The following is an 18,196-nucleotide window of genomic DNA, read 5'->3' as shown; positions in this document are numbered from 1 at the left end:
CTTTGATGATGGCTTCTGGGGGAAACATTAAATCTGAATGATAGCCGAGTGGAGACAGATGAGAGGTAAATAATTTTCAAATGTCAAACTCAGCACCAATCCATACTCTGCTGATTTTAATAGAGATGGCTCAGGGAGTGGGGTGTGATACTATGTTAGAAACATAGAAACATAGAAAATAGGTGCAGGAGGAGGCCATTCAGCCCTTCGAACCAGCACCGCCATTCATTGTGATCATGGCTGATCGTCCCCTATCAATAACCCATGCCTGCCTTCTCCCCATATCCCTTGACTCCACTAGCCCCTAGAGCTCTATCTAACTCTTTCTTAAATCCATCCAGTGACTTAAATCCATCCACTGCTCTCTGTGGCAGGGAATTCCATAAATTCACAACTCTCTGGGTGAAAAGGTTTTTCTCACCTCAGTCTTAAATGACCTCCCCTTTATTCTAAGACTGTGGCCCCTGGTTCTGGACTCGCCCAACATTGGGAACATTTTTCCTGCATCTAGCTTGTCCAGTCCTTTTATAATTTTATATGTTCTATAAGAAAACCCCTCATCCTTCTAAACGCCAGTGAATACAAGCCTAGCCGTTTCAATCTTTCCTCATATGATAGTTCCGCCATCCCAGGGATCAATCTCGTGAACCTATGCTGCACTGCCTCAATCACAAGGATGTCCTTCCTCAAATTAGGAGACCAAAATTGTACACAATACTCCAGATGTGGTCTCATCAGAGCCCTATACAACTGCAGAAGAACCTCTTTACTTCTATACTGAAATCCTCTTGTTATGAAGGCCAACATTCCATTAGCTTTCTTCACTGCCTGCTGTACCTGTAAGCCAGCTTTCAGTGACCGGTGTACAAGGATGCCCAGGTCTCGCTGCACCTCCCCCTTATCTAATCTAACCCCATTGAGATAATAATATGCCCCCTTGTTTTTGCCGCCAAAGTGGATAATCTCACATTTATCTATATTATACTGCATCTGCCACGCATCTGCCCACTCACTCAACCTGTCCAGGTCACCCTGCAACCTAACATCCTCTTCACAGTTCACACTGCCACCCAGCTTTGTGTCATCCGCAAACTTGCTAGTGTTGCTCCTAATTCCGTCTTCCAAATCATTAATATATATGGTAAACAGTTGCGGCCCCAACACCGAGCCTTGCGGCACTCCACTCGCCACTGCCTGCCATTCTGAAAACGACCCGTTCACTCCTACTCTTTGCTTTCGGTCTGCCAACCAATTTTCTATCCATGTCAACACCCTACCCCCAATACCATGTGCTCTAATTTTAGTCACCAGTCTCCCGTGCGGGACCTTGTCAAAGGCTTTCTGAAAGTCTAGATACACTACATCCACTGGCTTCCCTTCATTCATTTTACTTGTCACATCCTCAAAAAATTCCAGAAGTTTAGTCAAGCATGATTTCCCTTTCATAAATCCATGTTGACTTGGACTAATCTTTTTACTGCTATCCAAATGCATCATTATTACCTCTTTAATAATTGACTCCAGCATCTTTCCCACCACTGAAGTCAAGCTAACTGGTCTGTAATTCCCCCATTTTCTCTCTCGCTCCTTTCTTGAAAAGTGGGATAACATTAGCCACCCTTCAATCCACAGGAAATGATCCTGAATCTATTGCACATTGGAAAATGATCACCAATGCATCCACTATTTCTAGAACCACCTCCCTGAGGACCCTGGGATACAGACCATCAGGCCCAGGGGATTTATCATAGAAACATAGAAAATAGGTGCAGGAGTAGGCCATTCGGCCCTTCGAGCCTGCACCGTCATTCAATATGATCATGGCTGATCATCCAACTCAGTATCCTGTACCTGCCTTCTCTCCATACCCCCTGATCCCTTTAGCCACAAGGGCCACATCTAACTCCCTCTTAAATATAGCCAATGAACTGGCCCCGACTACCTTCTGTGGCAGAGAATTCCAGAGAAATTCCATCCTTCAGTCCCATTAGCCTACCCAATACTATTTCTCACCTAATGAAAATTTATTTCAGTTCCTCTACCCCCTTAGATCCTCTGTCCTCCAGTATATCTGGGAGATTGTTTGAGTCTTCCCTAGTGAAGACAGATCCGAAGTACCTATTCAACTCTTCTGCCATTTCCTTGTTGCCCATAATAGTTTCACTTGTGTCTGCCTTCAAGGGACCCACATTTGACTTTACTACTCTTTTTCCCTTAACATGTCTAAAGGAGCTTTTACTGTCCTTCTTTATATTCCTGGCCAGCTTCCCTTCGTACTTCATCTTTTCAGCCCGTATTGCCCGTTTTGTTTCCTTCTGTTGTCCTATGAAAGTTTCCCAATCCTCTGGCTTCTGGCTACTCTTTGCGGTGTTATACATCTTTTCTTTCAGTTTTATTCTATCCCCAACTTCTCTTGTCAGCCACGGTTGCCTCCTACTCCCCTTAGAATCTTTCTTCCTTTTTGGAATGAAATGATCCTGCGTCTTCTGGATTATGCCCAGAAATTCCTGCCATTGCTGTTCCACCGTCATTCCTGCTAGGATCCCTTTCCAGTCTACATTGGCCAGCTCCCCTCTCATGCCATCATAATCCTCTTTGTTCAACTGCATCACTGACACTTCCAATTTAACATTCTCCTTCTCAAATTGCAGATTAAAACTAATCATATTATGATCACTACCTCCAAGCAGTTCCTTTACCTCGAGTTCTCTTATCATACCTGGTTCATTGGACAACACTAAATCCAGAATTTTGTACAGTTCCCCCTTACTCCAAAACAGATCCCAGTGATCTAAGAATCTAAATCCCTGCCCCCTGCACCAGTTCCTCAGCCACACATTCAGGTCCCGTATCTCCCTGTTCCTGCTCTTCCCAGCACGAGGAACTGGAAGCAAACCGGAGATAACAACCCTGGAGGTCCTGCTTTTCAGTATTTTTCCGAGCTGTCTAAAGTCACGCTGGAGAATATTCATCCCCTTCTTTCCGACATCGTTTGTGCCGACATGCACTACCACTTCCGGCTGTTCACCTTCGCCCTTGAGGATTTTCTGCACTCTGCCCGTGACATCCTGGATCCTGGCACCAGGAAGGCAGCACACCATCCTCGAATCTCGTCTGTTCCTGCAGAAACCCCTGGCCGTACCTCTCACAATGGAGTCTCCAACTACAATGTTGCTCAGGAGATGCTTGTCCCTCTTTTAACTAAATCTTGGAAGCTAGATTTTCCTGGGGCTTGGCAAATTAAGAAAGTGAAAGAGTTGAAATTAAGAAAGTGAAAGAGTGTGTTCACGGAACAGCTACAGGATACACGTAATCCAATTGTAGGGTCTGTAAAGAAACCTAAAGGAAGGAAGGTTTCTTTAAGTGTAGGAAGGAACTGCAGATGCTGGCTTAAACCTTGATAGAGACAAAAAGCTGGAGTAAATCAGCGGGTCAGACAGCATCTCTGGAGAAAAGGAATCTCGACGTTTGGATCTCGACGTTTTGGGCCTTTTCTCCAGAGATGCTGTCTGACCCGCTGAGTCACCCTGAGTGTGTCTATCGAGGTTTTGTTAAGGTTTCTTTACAGGTCCCACAATTGGATGATGGGCACCGTCTCTGCAGCCTATCACAAATCGGCTCTTTGTTGCCATCCTACTCAACGTACAGCCAATCAGTTAATCAGATTGGCTATCACATAGATATCTGATGTAAAAATGAAAAAGATATCTTGCACTTATTTTCCACAGGATCCTTATAAAGCCTGTACTTCCCTATTTACTATTTGACAATCCTTCCATACTCCATCTTGTCATCACCAACCTTGGTTACTATTGGGACTGTATCGTCGCCTATATCCATGTTAAATTTCAGTAGATTGTAAACAAATTCTGCAGTTTGCATTGGAAAAGCGCTTCAAAAATCAGTAACTGTATCTATGCGTTAATACTAAAATGCCACAAGGGCACCAAAGACGTGAATTTTGTTTACATATTTGTCATATGCTTCTGTATACTATTTATGTCGATCGCCATTAGTCTGTCAAATTTTAAGCGGAATAAAATATGCACCACACTTTTCTGCCAACATTTGATTTTTGCATTTTTGGTTGGTAAACAGCTTAGGTGGGCCGGGGCTTAATAGTAATTGTTTATTTGTAATAAAACAAACTGAAATTCCTCTTCAAAGCAGAGTCACCAGATGGAGAAAATACAACTGTTTTATTTGACAATAAAAACTCTGAATGTCTTTCAATTTTTCTGGTTGAAGGTGCAGAAGAAAAGCAGGCAATTTTATAACGTATGTTTACTTTTACCACAGAATTTTACAAATCGTACTACTAAAGTTAAACCAGATGTTGAATTAATGCACCCTTTCTGCTTTTAATAGATTACTACAGCAGAATGTCATTTTAATTCATTGTGCTGTTTGGTTACAGAACCATCGGAAAAGAGATTGTGTCTGAATTTTCATTTGGTCCTTTGTGCTTTCCCAGTGGAACCTTTGCAAAGGGGTCATTAAGACCCTGCTGAGTAAGAGGAAGCTCGGAAGTTCTAATAGGGGATAGAAGGAAATATGTTGGGGAGGCTCCTGAGTTTTTTCCAGGAACGTAGCCCAACACCACAGGACAACATGAGCTGGAGAAATGTCAACATTTCCCAAGGTACTGTGCAGGAGTGTAATCAAACAAATATGACACGGGTCCACATGGGAAGAGATTAGGGCAAGTGACCCAGAACTCGGTCAAAGAGTTAAAGCCCTGTCCCACTGTACGAGTTCATTCAAAGAGTTCATTCAAAGAGTTCTCCCGAGTTTTCCCTGATTCGAACTCGGAGATTTACGCTAATGGCCGCTCGTCGGTACTCGGGGCTCTCATGGACATTTTTCAACATGTTGAAAAATCTTCATGAGTCTTCCAGAGCTTACCTGCCGTTAGCGACGCTTCCCGAGTACCTGCCGTTAGCGTTACGAGCCGCTAAGAGACGTCCTCCGATGTAACCACTACATTCTCCATGCTTACCATGAGTTTGATTTTTTTTAAATTCGGGAGAGCTCTTGAATGAACTCGAATCGTGGGTCAGGGCCATTAGGCTTCAAGAAGTGACTGAAGTTGGGTCCTGGAACACATTGCTAGGGGTGGTGATGGAGGCAGTTATGATAGTGGTATTTAAGGGGCAAAGATAGGGTAGACATTCAGAAACTTTTTCCCAGGGTGGAAATGTCCTACGCTATAAGATGAGAGGAGGTAGGTTTTTGGAGATATGCGGGGCAAGTTTTTTTACACACAGAGTGGTGGGGGCCTGGACTACATTGGTGAAGGCAGATACGATCTGGGTTTTAAGAGGATTTTAGATAGACATGGAAGTGCATTGAATAGAGGGATATGGACTATGAAAGGGCAGATGGGATCAGTTTTAACTTCTTATCATGGCCCCTTCAGCCCACAAGCATTGTGGGCTGAAGGGACCATTCCTGTGCTGTACTGTTCTATGTTCTATGTTCAAGAAAGAACTGCAGATGCTGGAAAAATCGAAGGTAGACAAAAATGCTGGAGAAACTCAGCAGGTGAGGCAGCATTGATGCTGCCTCACCCGCTGAGTTTCACCAGCATTTTTGTCTACCTTATGTTCTATGTTCTACATTTTAAGGAGGAAATTGTGAAAGCGGCATTTCCAGTAATTCAATTTGGCAAATGATCAAAAGGGAAGATTTAGAGGAGGGCTGATAGCTTGGATATCTTGAAAACTTTCCTACAACCGTTCAGCTATTAAACCATGCAATCTCAAATAAGCTCTGAACTATAGACTATTATTGCACTATTATTGTTTGTATTTTGTATATATATATAATGATCTCTGTATTTGTGAGTATGTGTATATATATACACACACACTGAAATATTTTTTTCATTTATAGTATACAGTGTACTATGTTTACATATTCTGTTGTGCTGCAGCTAGTAAGAATTTTATTGTCTATCTGGGACATATGATAATAAAACACTCTCGACTCGTGACTTTTGAGAAGGTGGAAGGGCAGCTATGGAAGTGTCTGTCGGGGATTGATGTGAGTTTAACAATGTGGGTACTTCTTAACTTGAAGCTAATTAGTCCAAAGTGTACAAGTGGTTGGTGAATAGAACAGGGAGGGTTAGGATGTGGTCAGCAAGTGGGCAGCCATTGCATTCTCATGAAAGGTAACAGATCTCAAGTGAAGCAAAGGGTAGGAAAGGTGGTGAATATATTGAGCAGATGCAACAAAATCAAAAGCCTGGTCAGATTAAGACAACATTACAGAGTGCAACAGACTTAATGATGGCATAGCTTTGTTGTCCAAACCTCATCCTGAGGTCATCCTTGGGCAGCACTGTTGTGCAGCAGTAGAGTTGTTATCTTACAGTACCAGAGACCCAGGTTCAATCCTGACTACTGGTTATGTCTATACAGAGTTTATACATTCTCCCTATAACTCGTGGGTTTTCTCCGGGTGCTCCTGTTTCCTTCTACACACCAAAGACGTACAGATTTGTAGATGAATTGGTTCGGTAAAACTGTAAAGTTGTCCCTAGTGTGTAGGATAGTGTCAGTGTGCAGAGATCGCTGGTTTGCATGGACTCAGTGGGCTGGAGGACCTGTTTCCACGCTGTATCTCTAAAATCTAAAGTCTAAATCCTGACACCTAGATTAAGAGCAGACATAGTGTTTAACGGAAATTTTCACCAGCAGAAAGGTATCTGTCAGATGTTCTAATGTGGCCTTTGGAAATGTCTTGAAAGTTTGATCCAAAAGGGATTCATTACATTTAGAAAGTAATCTATTTATTTTGTCTGGAGCTGACGTAAAAGAAACACTTATTGGTCCATTCTGGGTCCCCTCTTTTATCTTCAAGGCCAATTTTCTGCAGCAGTGGTGGATAAACTCTTCTAGAATATCCTTATCAGCAATGGCGAGCCATTGCATTCTAATGAAAGATAACAGCCACATGATTACTTGTTGGCAAAGCAAGAAAACTTCAAATGTTGGAATTCTGACATTAAAGCTGAAAATGTTGACAGTTTCCATCAGGCCTGACCCACTGCTTGTTCCAGATCAACTGAGCATTTCCAGCATTTTCAGATATGTTATAGAGTTTGGCACAATGAGTTGGCATTCGTCCCTCCCTCTTCTAGGAACTACATATAATTTTAGCCCTGATCGCAGATGTCAAATGTACTTAACTTTCCTCTGCATAAGACCATAGGATAAAATCCTTACAATACTGGGTTATTTGGCATTCAGTTGACTTTCCTTTTCCTTACCTTGTGCAGGATATGATGACATTGCTTGAGGGGTATCCTAACTGACCCCAAAGAGTTTAATCATTGACTGCCATCTTGAACCATCATGGTTCCAGTAGTGTGTCAGTTGTTCACAGCTGAAGAGCTTTCTAAGAAATGTTGGAGTGTAGCTAAGAGTTAATCACTTTGCTATGCGTCTGAAATCAGTTAAAGGTTAGATTAGATAGTTGGCAAATTATTTCCTTAAAACATAAGATGAACCTCTTTTTATATTAATGACAATCTAGTAGTTTCATGATCGACCATACAAGAAAGTAACATATTGCCGGATTTTATTTAATCAACTACCCAACAATTAGCAATGTTACAACATTTTGAGATTTAAAAATTCAAGTCTGTAATTTATCCCATCGGATAAAGCATAAAAAGAAGTTTAATTTGACACCTAATTCACTTTCATATCTTCAGTATTAAAAATGTTATGGCCATTTTCATACTCGGAAATTAGCATCCTGTTCCCTATTGCTTTTCCATTGACTTAACACAAAAGCTGTGATCGAGGACAGTTAAAAGCCCATAACCTTCTTAAAAATTAAGAGAACTGAATGAAATTTTCAGTTATTATAGATTGCAGCATTCCGAAACAAATATAAAACATCTTACTTGGATGACCTGAAATTAAAGCATATAATTAGTTAATTACCTAATTGTAGCTAATTATAAAATTGACCGTTGTGACGGAAATAGTAATAAACACCCAGACTGCCTTGAAAATTCAAAAATGTGATATTCTCAAGATCAGAACTTTAATATTATTGTATAATATGCTGTAAGTCTGTAGCAGATAGGTAAATAAATTACAATTTCTAGCAATAGACCAAGTCTCTAGGGAGAAGATCAGTTGCTAGCTGGTAGCATACCATAATCAGTAGCATCATCATACTCCTCAGATTGTAACTCTGTACACCTTGTTTTTCCTCAACGTTCTCAATTTTGGCATTGTAAACTACAAGTTTTTGCTCTTCAGACCAAGCACGACATGCCTTTCTGCCCACTACTTTCCCATTAAGAATGTCCTGTAGATTCCATTTCTTAAGAAAAGGATATATTTTTTAAATAGCCTAAGTATCCAAATAACAAACTAATCCCATTCACACAGGAATTCACAATATAACATGATTTTTAAATCTCACTGTCATGAATTTATATGGCAGATGGAAGGAATTTAATGTTTAATTCCCATAAATTAATCTAGAAACATCCTCTCAAAATATAATCAAAATTATTGTTTTTTGCACTATACATGTGACTCAAATGGTTGTGAATATTTAATTTAAAAATAATGATCATGGAGAGAGAATAACACAAAATATAGACAATTTGGATGGCTTATGACATGATTGTCCAAAAAAAAGGGCATTTTAATCATCTTGCTTCTGGAATGCGATCAATTGGAACGTTGCATTTGCAGTGAATTTGAACCCCATATCGGCAGGGAAAACACTGCCGGTTCGTATGGGGCCCAAATAACATGTTTGCAACGTAAAATTAGATTAAAGCCATCCCAAGAAGCAAGATAATATGTAAAATAAACAACTTACCCTTTGTTTTGGCCCGTTCTTGCAATCCCTCACGTTGTAGACGTTGAGGGCGTTAGAAGTCGCTTTTTATTTTAATCCAAATATTAAATCGTCCAGCAATTTTTTTTTAAATATAGCGTGGACGAAAGTCCGATCGATTTTTCATCAGCAGCTAGCAGTCCGAGGAAGTCCGCCTCAGACAGTGCGAAACGGCATTTTAATCCCGCCCCCCCCAAAGGCGCCATAGTCACGCACACGGCCAGTGGCAGAACTGCAGTGCTGCTGAAGGTAGGTTTTGTAACATCGTTACAACAATTCAAGAAAGTGATGTCTAAACCAGTATACCTAGGAATGGGGTATAAATTCTAGTCCTAAGTTCCAAGCAACCTTAATGGGATTTGCCTTCATGTCTAAAGTCAGGGTATCTGGAGTTTCTGTCCCAAAACATACCCACTTTGCACCCAAAACCCTAATACCAAGAGTTAAGAGTGTTATCATATACCCCAGGATCGGAACAATTAAATTATTACTTTTTTACTTTATACCTCGGGAAAGTTTAAAGGAGATGTGCATGGCAAGTTTTTTACAGAGGGAATGGTGTGTACCTGGAACGTGATGCTGGGGTGGTGGTGGAGGCAGATACGAGAATGGCATTTTTTAAAGAGACTTTTGGATAAGCACATGAATATGCAGAGAATGGAGGGATATGGATTATGTGCAGCAATATAAGGATTGGTCTTGGCATCATGTTGAGCACAGGCATTGTGGGCAGAAGGGTATCTTCCTGTACTGAACTGTTCTCTGTTTTATAATGCATATGTAATGGGAGTTACTTTTTAGCGGTATAAAGGTAGCACCAACATTTTGCAGTGTCTTACTAATCACACAAGATGTTGCGACATTCATAGAAATGGCATCCCTTGCCTTAATGAGGCACAAAATACATTTGCCTTTTCTTCAGGAAGAATGTAATAACCTAGGTTTTCCTACTGTTGAACCAAAATAAAGTAATGTGTATTGTTTGTTTATCTTATTGGTTTAAAGCAACACCGCAAGGCCAGAATATAATGCCCTAATTGCTCTTGAGATGGAGATGGTGGGCTGCCTTGTATTTTATTTGAACTGAATCAAAGGTTGGAGGACCCATTGACATTGGCAATCCATTTTCAAGTCAGTGCAACACAAAAATAAAAAATGTTGGAGAACACATTATGCAGCAAAAGCTTTGCACAGTACCTCAGTACACGTGACAATAAATTAATAATTATGGAGCAAATAAGTTAATGTTTTGGACTGACGACCCTTCGTCAGAACTCAGGGTTTCGACATCTGACAGTTTTTAAGTAAATACAAGGTCGGAGAAAACAAGGTTTGTGTCAGGGTGTGGGATAGGAGTAATGTAATTGCATTTTATGGCCGGGATAAATCTAATCTCAGTTGCCATCACGATCTGGAATAACACAACTTGGGGGAAGGGAATGAGCCCAACTAAATTCAATCTGGATTCAATTTGAAGCCGTTTTTTCCCAATGTCATGTGGCACATTTTAATCCTCACATAACTGGCCCATTCCTTTCGCTCCTAAATGAAGCTTGACCAGTATTTGACCAGCAACAGAGATTAAAGCCTTTCGGTAACATTTTCTAGTTTTTTTTAATTTATTGTTGTTCCTCTGTCAACTCTACAAACCACACACCTTTCACTGGATTAAAATGCATTCAGGCAATCTGCTTCCAGATTTTGTCAATTGTAGTAATTTCCCCCACATTTTTCTGGTTGTGAGATAACAGGGAGTCTAATAGAAAAAATACGGTATGTGGAATATAACATTTTCTGAAAGATGAGGTCACCTCACATCTGCGTTTAATTGACATGGAAGTTTTACTTTCATTTTTGTATAGGGTTGTGGTCTGGTATTAAATTACCATCAGTTGTTGATTCAGGATTAACTAGATTTAACAAATTTTTACTGGACTTTGGAATTTATGAGATTTTTCCCTGCATTTGTTGTGTGGGTGAATACAACAAGAAAGAATTTTAGAAACAAGGAACTGCAGATGCTGGTTTATATGATAGACTTTTATTCCAATATTGTGGTATAAAAAGCACTTATGCTTAATTAACTTTAGTGTATTTGTAGCACATGTTGTGCACTGTGGAACTTCAGTTCAGTTTAGTTTATTGTCACATGTACTGAGGTTTTGTTGTGTGCTAAACAGTCAGTAGAAAGACAATACATGATTACAATTGATCCATTTACAGTGTATGGATACATGATAAGGGAATAACGTGTAGTGCAAGGTAAAGCCAGCAAAGTCCGATCAAAGATAGTCCGAGGGTCATCATAGTGGTAGAACGTCTTCAGTAACAAAGTAAAACTTGGCTCATGATAAAGTCATTCAGTACCAGTGCCTCAGAGGATGCAGCGAATATTGTAGTGAGCTCTTGTGCAAGAAAAGCCTGCCCAAATGTTGCAACAAGGACTTGCCAACTGAGCACCCTCACACATTATCTACACAGAATAACACAAGGTGTGGCTTTGGAGCACTGTTTCCATGTAGTTTTGCAAAGTGTCAATGGGACACACAAATGCAGTGATGATCATTGAAAAAAACGAAAGTAACATTATGCTGAAGACAGACACAAACTGCTGGAATAACTCAGCGGGTCAGGCAGCATCTCTGGAGAAATAGGTTTGAACCCTTCTTCAGAAGGAAAATACATTTTTCTCCAGAGATGCTGCCTGACCCGCTGAGTAACTCCAGCATTTTGTGTCTATCTTCAGTATAAACCAACATCTGTAGTTCCTTCCAAAGTAACAATATATCTCCTTAACTAAACAAACTGAGCAATCAATAATCTACAGTGCAGATTGTGAACCAGGTGTCAGGTAGAATTATGATAAATCGGACACACAAAATAAAATAAAATGAGGTAAAGAGTGGATTATGAGAGAAAGTAATGAAAATTACAGAAAAATGCACGTTTAAAAAAAATCTCCCACAATAACTACCAAGTGAATCTGCTCCACCTGTTAAAACTACTTTTCATACCTAAAGACTTTAGGAATCTAAAAATTGGATTACCTAGCACCCACTTTCTAGTTGATCTAATACCAGCAACATCAAGGCTCTATTCATATGAGTAACCCTGACCTTTTCTTGAGGCTGCACAATGACACAGCTAGTAGAGTTGCTGCCTCACAGCTCCACAAATTCAGGTTCAATCCTGACCTTGGGTGCTGTCTGTGTGGAGTTTGCACGTTCTTCCTTTGACCGCCTGGGTTTCATCCGGGTGATCCGATTTCCTCCCACATCCCATCGAGTTGTGGGTCTGTGGGTTAATTGGCCTCGGTAAATTGCCCCTAGTGTTCAGGAAGTGGATGATAACACAGAAATATTGTAAACGGGTGATCGATGGTTGGCACAGATTCGGTGGGACGAAGGGCCTGTTTCCACACTGTATGTCTAAACTAAACTAAGCATGATTTAAATATGCACCACTTGACATCATTCATAGTGCATCTCTACCCATTCGGACATAATTTGCAGCAGAAAGCTTCACTTTATAATTGTCCTGGAACAGCCTGAGTGCAACCAGGATCTCAATGAACATGGTTGCTGCTTACCTTGCTATTTAAAGGAACACTTCACTGACATCGGAAAACCTGACTGGGCAACTTTAAATGTGACCTCAGGTTGAAAACATACCTTCCAAAGTTTATATTCAAACTAGAAATGAGTGTTTTTCCATCGTTTAGCTGCTGAGATATTCATTCAACAGGTGCCCCAGTAGTGACACCCCTGGCAGTGGTCCCCTGTTGGGGATGGTACCATGGCCATGACTCGTGATTCAGGGCAGTCTGCAGAGACCAGAGCACAACAAGCCCTAAAGTCAGAGCCTTCAAAGCCATAACATCCAAGCTGGTCCTCTCCGATGAACATGCATTCAGGTTTTCATTCTTGACATTAGTTTAGTTTAGTTTAGTTTAGTGATACAGCGTGGAAGCAGGCCCTTTGACTCACTGAGTCCATGCCAACCAGCAATCACTCATACACAAGTTCTACCTTACACACTAGGAACAATTTACAGAAGCCAATTAACCTACAAACCTGCATATCTTTGGAATTTGGGAGGAAACCGGAGCACCCGGAGACAACCCACGCAGTCACAGGGAGAACGTACAAACTCCATACAAACAGCACCCATTGTCTGGGATCGAACTCTGGCACTGTAAGGCAGCAACTCTACCACTTCGCCACCCTGATAATTGATTCTGGCTTCCAACAATTGCAGGCAGTCACTGACTGCAGGAATTGATCACCATTGATTGCATTGCCTGAAATGTGACATTGCTTCATGAAATCAGACCTCCGCAGAAAAAAATATTTTTTGTGAGAATCTCCATTCTATCAGTGCAAACGATGATGCGCCGATCACCTTGATGTATTTTACTTACTTAAATGGACAACAAAGATTCGGTAAATTCAGAAAAAAATCAATGCCAGCTCTGAATAGAGCAATCTGATTCCTCCCCTCATTATTACCCTGTAACATGCAATTTACTGTTTCTCACATGACCACTAACTCACCTTTGATTCTTTTGTCACTTACCTACACCAAAGGATAATTTACAGTGGACATGTTGAGTTTGGGATGCTGGGGGAAACGCAGAAACCTGGTAGATGGAGAATCTACCAGAAATCTGCCTACATGGTTAAGGAGAGAACATGAAAACTCTGAAAGACCAGCATCAGTGGTCAGAATTGAACCCATGCCGCAGAATCTCTGAAGGAGTACGCCACACCATGGTTTCGTTCAACATTGTCCCACCATGGACAAGTTGACTATGGTAGTCACTTCATGCCAGGCTCTTCTTATGGTGGACATACCTCAGGAGCACATATCTGTTTGACCAGGACTTGCGTATCCCTTTGAGTGAATGTGGAAGCCTTCACCTGTCCTCTCCAGTTTAGGTTGCAGCTAAACACAGCAGCCATGCAGAGTGTGTATTGAAAGGATGAAGGATGATGGACCATCTGAATCCTACACAGCAAAGTTTCAGGAGCTAAGAACAAAATGATGCATGATCCCATGTTAGCGCCAGCTTCTAGTGTAAACCATCCAAATGTTATCTCAAACTGGATTTTAGCCAATTCTGCGATTTTCCTTTTGTGGAGAACCGTGTGTTAGAACACCAAAACTGAGTGCAGTCCAATTTCTAGGCTCTTAAACTGACAGGGTCATTCATTGACTATTTGTGGTGATTTTAGTCCAGTTCTGCAACAGTAGTTCAGTAACTTCATGCTGGTCTGTGCAGCTAAATAGGGTGCAGATGTGCAGATGCGGACTGTCACTTAAGCAGGCACAACTACGAACTTCCTCAGATAAAGCAGCCTCATCAGAAGTTGCTGTCTGATTAGTGTATAATAACAATGAACTCACTTACCCTCCCTGTTATTTCATCAGAAAAACCGGTCAGGATTTGGGGACAAATGTTAAAAGTTCTGGTCTCTATCAGTAGCAGCACTGTGTTACCTCGTGTTTAAGAAACAATGATGTATTACAGCCATGTATCTGGGCTCAGATCCAGGTTCACTGGATGATGAGCAATCCATAGATTAAGGCTCAGATTTTGGCCTACAGACTGATAAATGAGGCGCAAAATAAAATTAGGATCTGTGCCCAAAATGCAACAACCGAGACTTAACTTCATATTTAAATCCTGTGAGGGACAAGTGGATGCAATAGTTAAGCACATCTTCAACTTACAGTTCATGGCAGTATTAAGGATTACATCCTGAAACTTTTAGGAGAGAATGCTGTCTGGAAATGAAACAGCCAGCAATGTGATCAATGTAAAATTCTTCTTTATATAAACCACATAGGAATATCATATTGAAATACCATGTAAGTATTAAGGATATTAAAGACATCTATTTGGTACATTAGGTCATACAGCACAGGGACCTCTAAGTCCATGCTGCCTGGATAGGTTATCTGGAAGAACCATCTAATAGGCCATTTCCCCTGCCCTTCACACAACAATTTTACTATATTTAAACAAAATGACTGGCTCCCCTTTGGAAAATCGTCATTATATTTAGTTCATGCAACATTTTAAGGAGTGAATAATGGCAAAACAACACCTTGCATTAACAATATTCCCACATCTTCCCTTTGATTATCACCACAATGATCTTAAATTTGTCTCCTTTAGTTTCCAACAGTGAAAGTATTTTCTCTATAATTACTCCATCACCATCAATCTTCTGTTGAATTCACCCGTCATCATGTTCAGCACAAACATAGTGGGCCGAAGGGCCTGTTCCTGTGCTGTACTGTTCTATGTTTTTATTTGGTGAAGATCTACAGAGATTCAATGATCTTTGATCTTTGTGTTAAGTACATGTAACTGATAGCTGTTGAATTCCCCCTTAATGTCCATAGCTCCAAGGTAAACAAATACGGTACCTCGATTCCCTCTTCTTAACCTAAGCCCCACCACTATGGTTTCATTACAACTCCCACAACAAATACTTGACGTCCTTAGCAAAGGTGGTGCACAGACGTAAATACAATGCAAGAGATGAGACTCACCAACTTTATAGAGATATCACATCATAGAAATACTACATTTCCATCTTTTATTTATCAATGGCAATTTAAATTCTCTCTAGCAAGCAGGTAAAGGGTAAAATCTATGGGGGAGGGGAGGAGAGTAGAGGAAATGGGGATAGAATAACATGGCAAGAACACAGTTTTAGTGGAAACGGGTGCTTGATGCTCATTGCAGACTCAGTGGGCTGAACAGTTTATTTCCATGGCGTTAGATTTTATGGCTCTATAATTATTCCCCAAAGCTCCAGAACTGGACAGACTTATCATCGATAACATTTGCATTTGTCTTGTGTTTAGTCCCCCTTCACATCCCGAATGAATGCACACAAACTTTGCAATGTAACATATGCTCTGCTAAATGCAAGAGATTTTCAAACGGGCTGATAACTTGCAAGAGGATGAATTCTCATAGTAAATAGCAAAGGAATTGTTTGACAAAAGTTTTTCACTCAATATGGTAGTATATTGCAAACATCCTATCAGCCTAGACTATCCTGTCCTCCCCTATCCTATCACAAAGATCATTGAATCCCTGTCGATCTTCACCAAATAAAAACATGGAACTGTGCAGCACAGGGACAGGCCCTTTGCCCATAATATTTATGTCACACATGATGCCACGTTAAACTGATCTCATCTGCCAGTACATGATCCAAATCCTTCTCTTCTCTGCATTTCCATGTTATTAACTAAAAGCCTCTTAAATGCTACTATCATATCAGCCTCCACCACTACCACTGGTAATGATTTCAAGCCCCCAGCACTCTGTGTAGAAAAACGTGCCCCGCACATTTCCATTAAACTTTCCCCCTTCTCACATTATAGCTATGCCCTCTAGTGTCGGACATGTCCACCCTGGCAAAAAGGTAATGATTGCCTACCCTATCTATACCTCTCATAATTTTATATCCCTCTATCAAGTCTTCCCTCAACCTCTGACATTCCAGAGAAAACAATCCAAGTCTATTTAACCTCTGTTTAAGAAGGAACTGCAGATGCTGCGAAATCGAAGGTACACAAAAATGCTGGAGAAACTCAACGGGTGCAGCAGCATCTATGGAGCGAAGGAAATAGGCAACGTTTCGGGCCAAAACCCTTCTTCAGTCTGAAGAACTGAAGAAGGGTTTCAGACTGAAGAAATGTTAAGAGTAAGCAGAAATGACACCATCCCATCTCATTGTGAAGAAAATGTCACCTTTTGTTCAGGTTGTGAATCCTTCCCATTCCTGAAACCTAATTCAAAACACAACCACGATGATTTTGGGCAAACTGCCCTGTATTTTTATAACCCCTGTACTGAAAACTGATTTCGCTGTATGGTGGTGGTAGTATTTCACAATATATTTTTGATATAAATTAATTCTGGAATGAAAATGTAATGTGAACCATTCACCACAATACTTACTGCAACTGCGTTGATTTAATCAAACCAATGATCAGTTTCAATATCATTGGTGTCCTTTCCTATATTAATCCCCAACCAATATCACTGTAAAGAGATTATCTGGCTGCTACAATTCCTTGATTACAACAGTGACCTTACCTCATTAGGCTTAAAGTGCGTTGTGAAGTCCGAAGGGGAGATGAAAAGCACTACATGAATGCACAATGTTCTTTCAGAGTTACTGGAACTAAAAATCAGTTTAGTTAGTTTAGTTTAGCTAAGTTTAGTTTAGTTTAGTTTAGATACTGTGTGGAGACAGGCCCTTTGGCCCACCGAGTCCACAACCACCAATGATCACCTGTACACTAGTTTTATCCTTCAATCTAGGGACAATTTACAGAAGCCAAGTAACCTGCAAACCTGTACCTCTTTGGAGTGTGGGAGGAAACCAGAGAACCCGGAGAAACCCTATGCGGTCACAGGGAGAACGTACAAACTATGTATAGACAGCACCCGTAGTCAAGATCAAACCCGGGTCTTTGGTGCCGTAAGGCAGTAAGGCAGCACTCTACCGCTACGCCATTGTGCGCTAAGTCTGATTTGCATTTATTTATGTATGTGCCGGCGTCTATTTTCACCAATTACATTCTCAAACTTCATGGTAGGCTAATGCAGAAGATCAAGATACATTGAAGACAAAAGGGGTAGAATGTTATTATTCTTGCTGGAGACCTGTGACCAGTGGTGTTCCACGTGGGTCATTGCTGGGACTTGTTTTGTTTACGACATATAAATGGCTTGGATGAAAATGTAGATGGATTGGTTAGTAAGTTTGTAGAAGATACACAAATTGGTGGAGTTGCATACAGCGAAGAATGCTGTCAAAGTATATAATAGGATATAGATCAGTTACAGATATGGGTGGAAAATAGTTGGTGGAGCTTTATCTGGAAAAGTGTGAATGTTTATTTTGGGAGATCAAAATACAGGAAAGTATATAGTTAGTGGCATGACCCTCAACCACATTAACATACAGAGAGATCTTGGGTCCATAGTTCCCTGAAAGTAGCAAGTAGATACTCTGATTTAAAAAAAGGCATATGGTATGCTTGCCTTCAACATTTGAAGCATTATGAGAGTCAGGAAATCATGTTGCTTTATATAACTTTGGTTAGGGTGCCTTTGGAATGCGAGTGCAGTTTGTGTTGCCCTAATACAGGGGAAATGTGGAATCTTTGAAGAGAGTGCAGAAGAGGTTTACCAAGATCCTGCCCAGATTATACAATATCAGCTACAAGGAAAAATTGGGCGAACTTGGATTATTTTCTCTGGAGCCTCAAAATATGAAGAGAAACC

The 18,196-nt window shown here is 40.7% G+C and overlaps 1 protein-coding gene across 6 annotated transcripts in view; it reads left to right on the top strand.

Annotated features, from left to right (window-relative positions):
- Window positions 1–18,196, top strand: part of LOC116986401 (eyes absent homolog 1-like) — a 216,486-nt gene that overhangs the window by 44,599 nt on the left and 153,691 nt on the right. Inside the window, exon 1 of one of the 6 annotated variants that reach the window (XM_033041903.1) lies at window positions 14,383–14,395. The exons of the other annotated variants lie outside the window; for them this stretch is intronic. The gene's annotated coding sequence lies outside the window, so the exon portion shown is untranslated. Of the gene's footprint in view, window positions 1–14,382; window positions 14,396–18,196 lie in introns of those variants that run through there. 6 annotated transcript variants of the gene reach the window in all.

This window comes from Amblyraja radiata, chromosome 23, assembly GCF_010909765.2.
Source record: "Amblyraja radiata isolate CabotCenter1 chromosome 23, sAmbRad1.1.pri, whole genome shotgun sequence".
Classification (NCBI taxonomy): domain Eukaryota; kingdom Metazoa; phylum Chordata; class Chondrichthyes; order Rajiformes; family Rajidae; genus Amblyraja; species Amblyraja radiata.
Note: the sequence above shows the minus strand (reverse complement) of the source record. Positions and strands in the feature narration are given on the sequence as shown.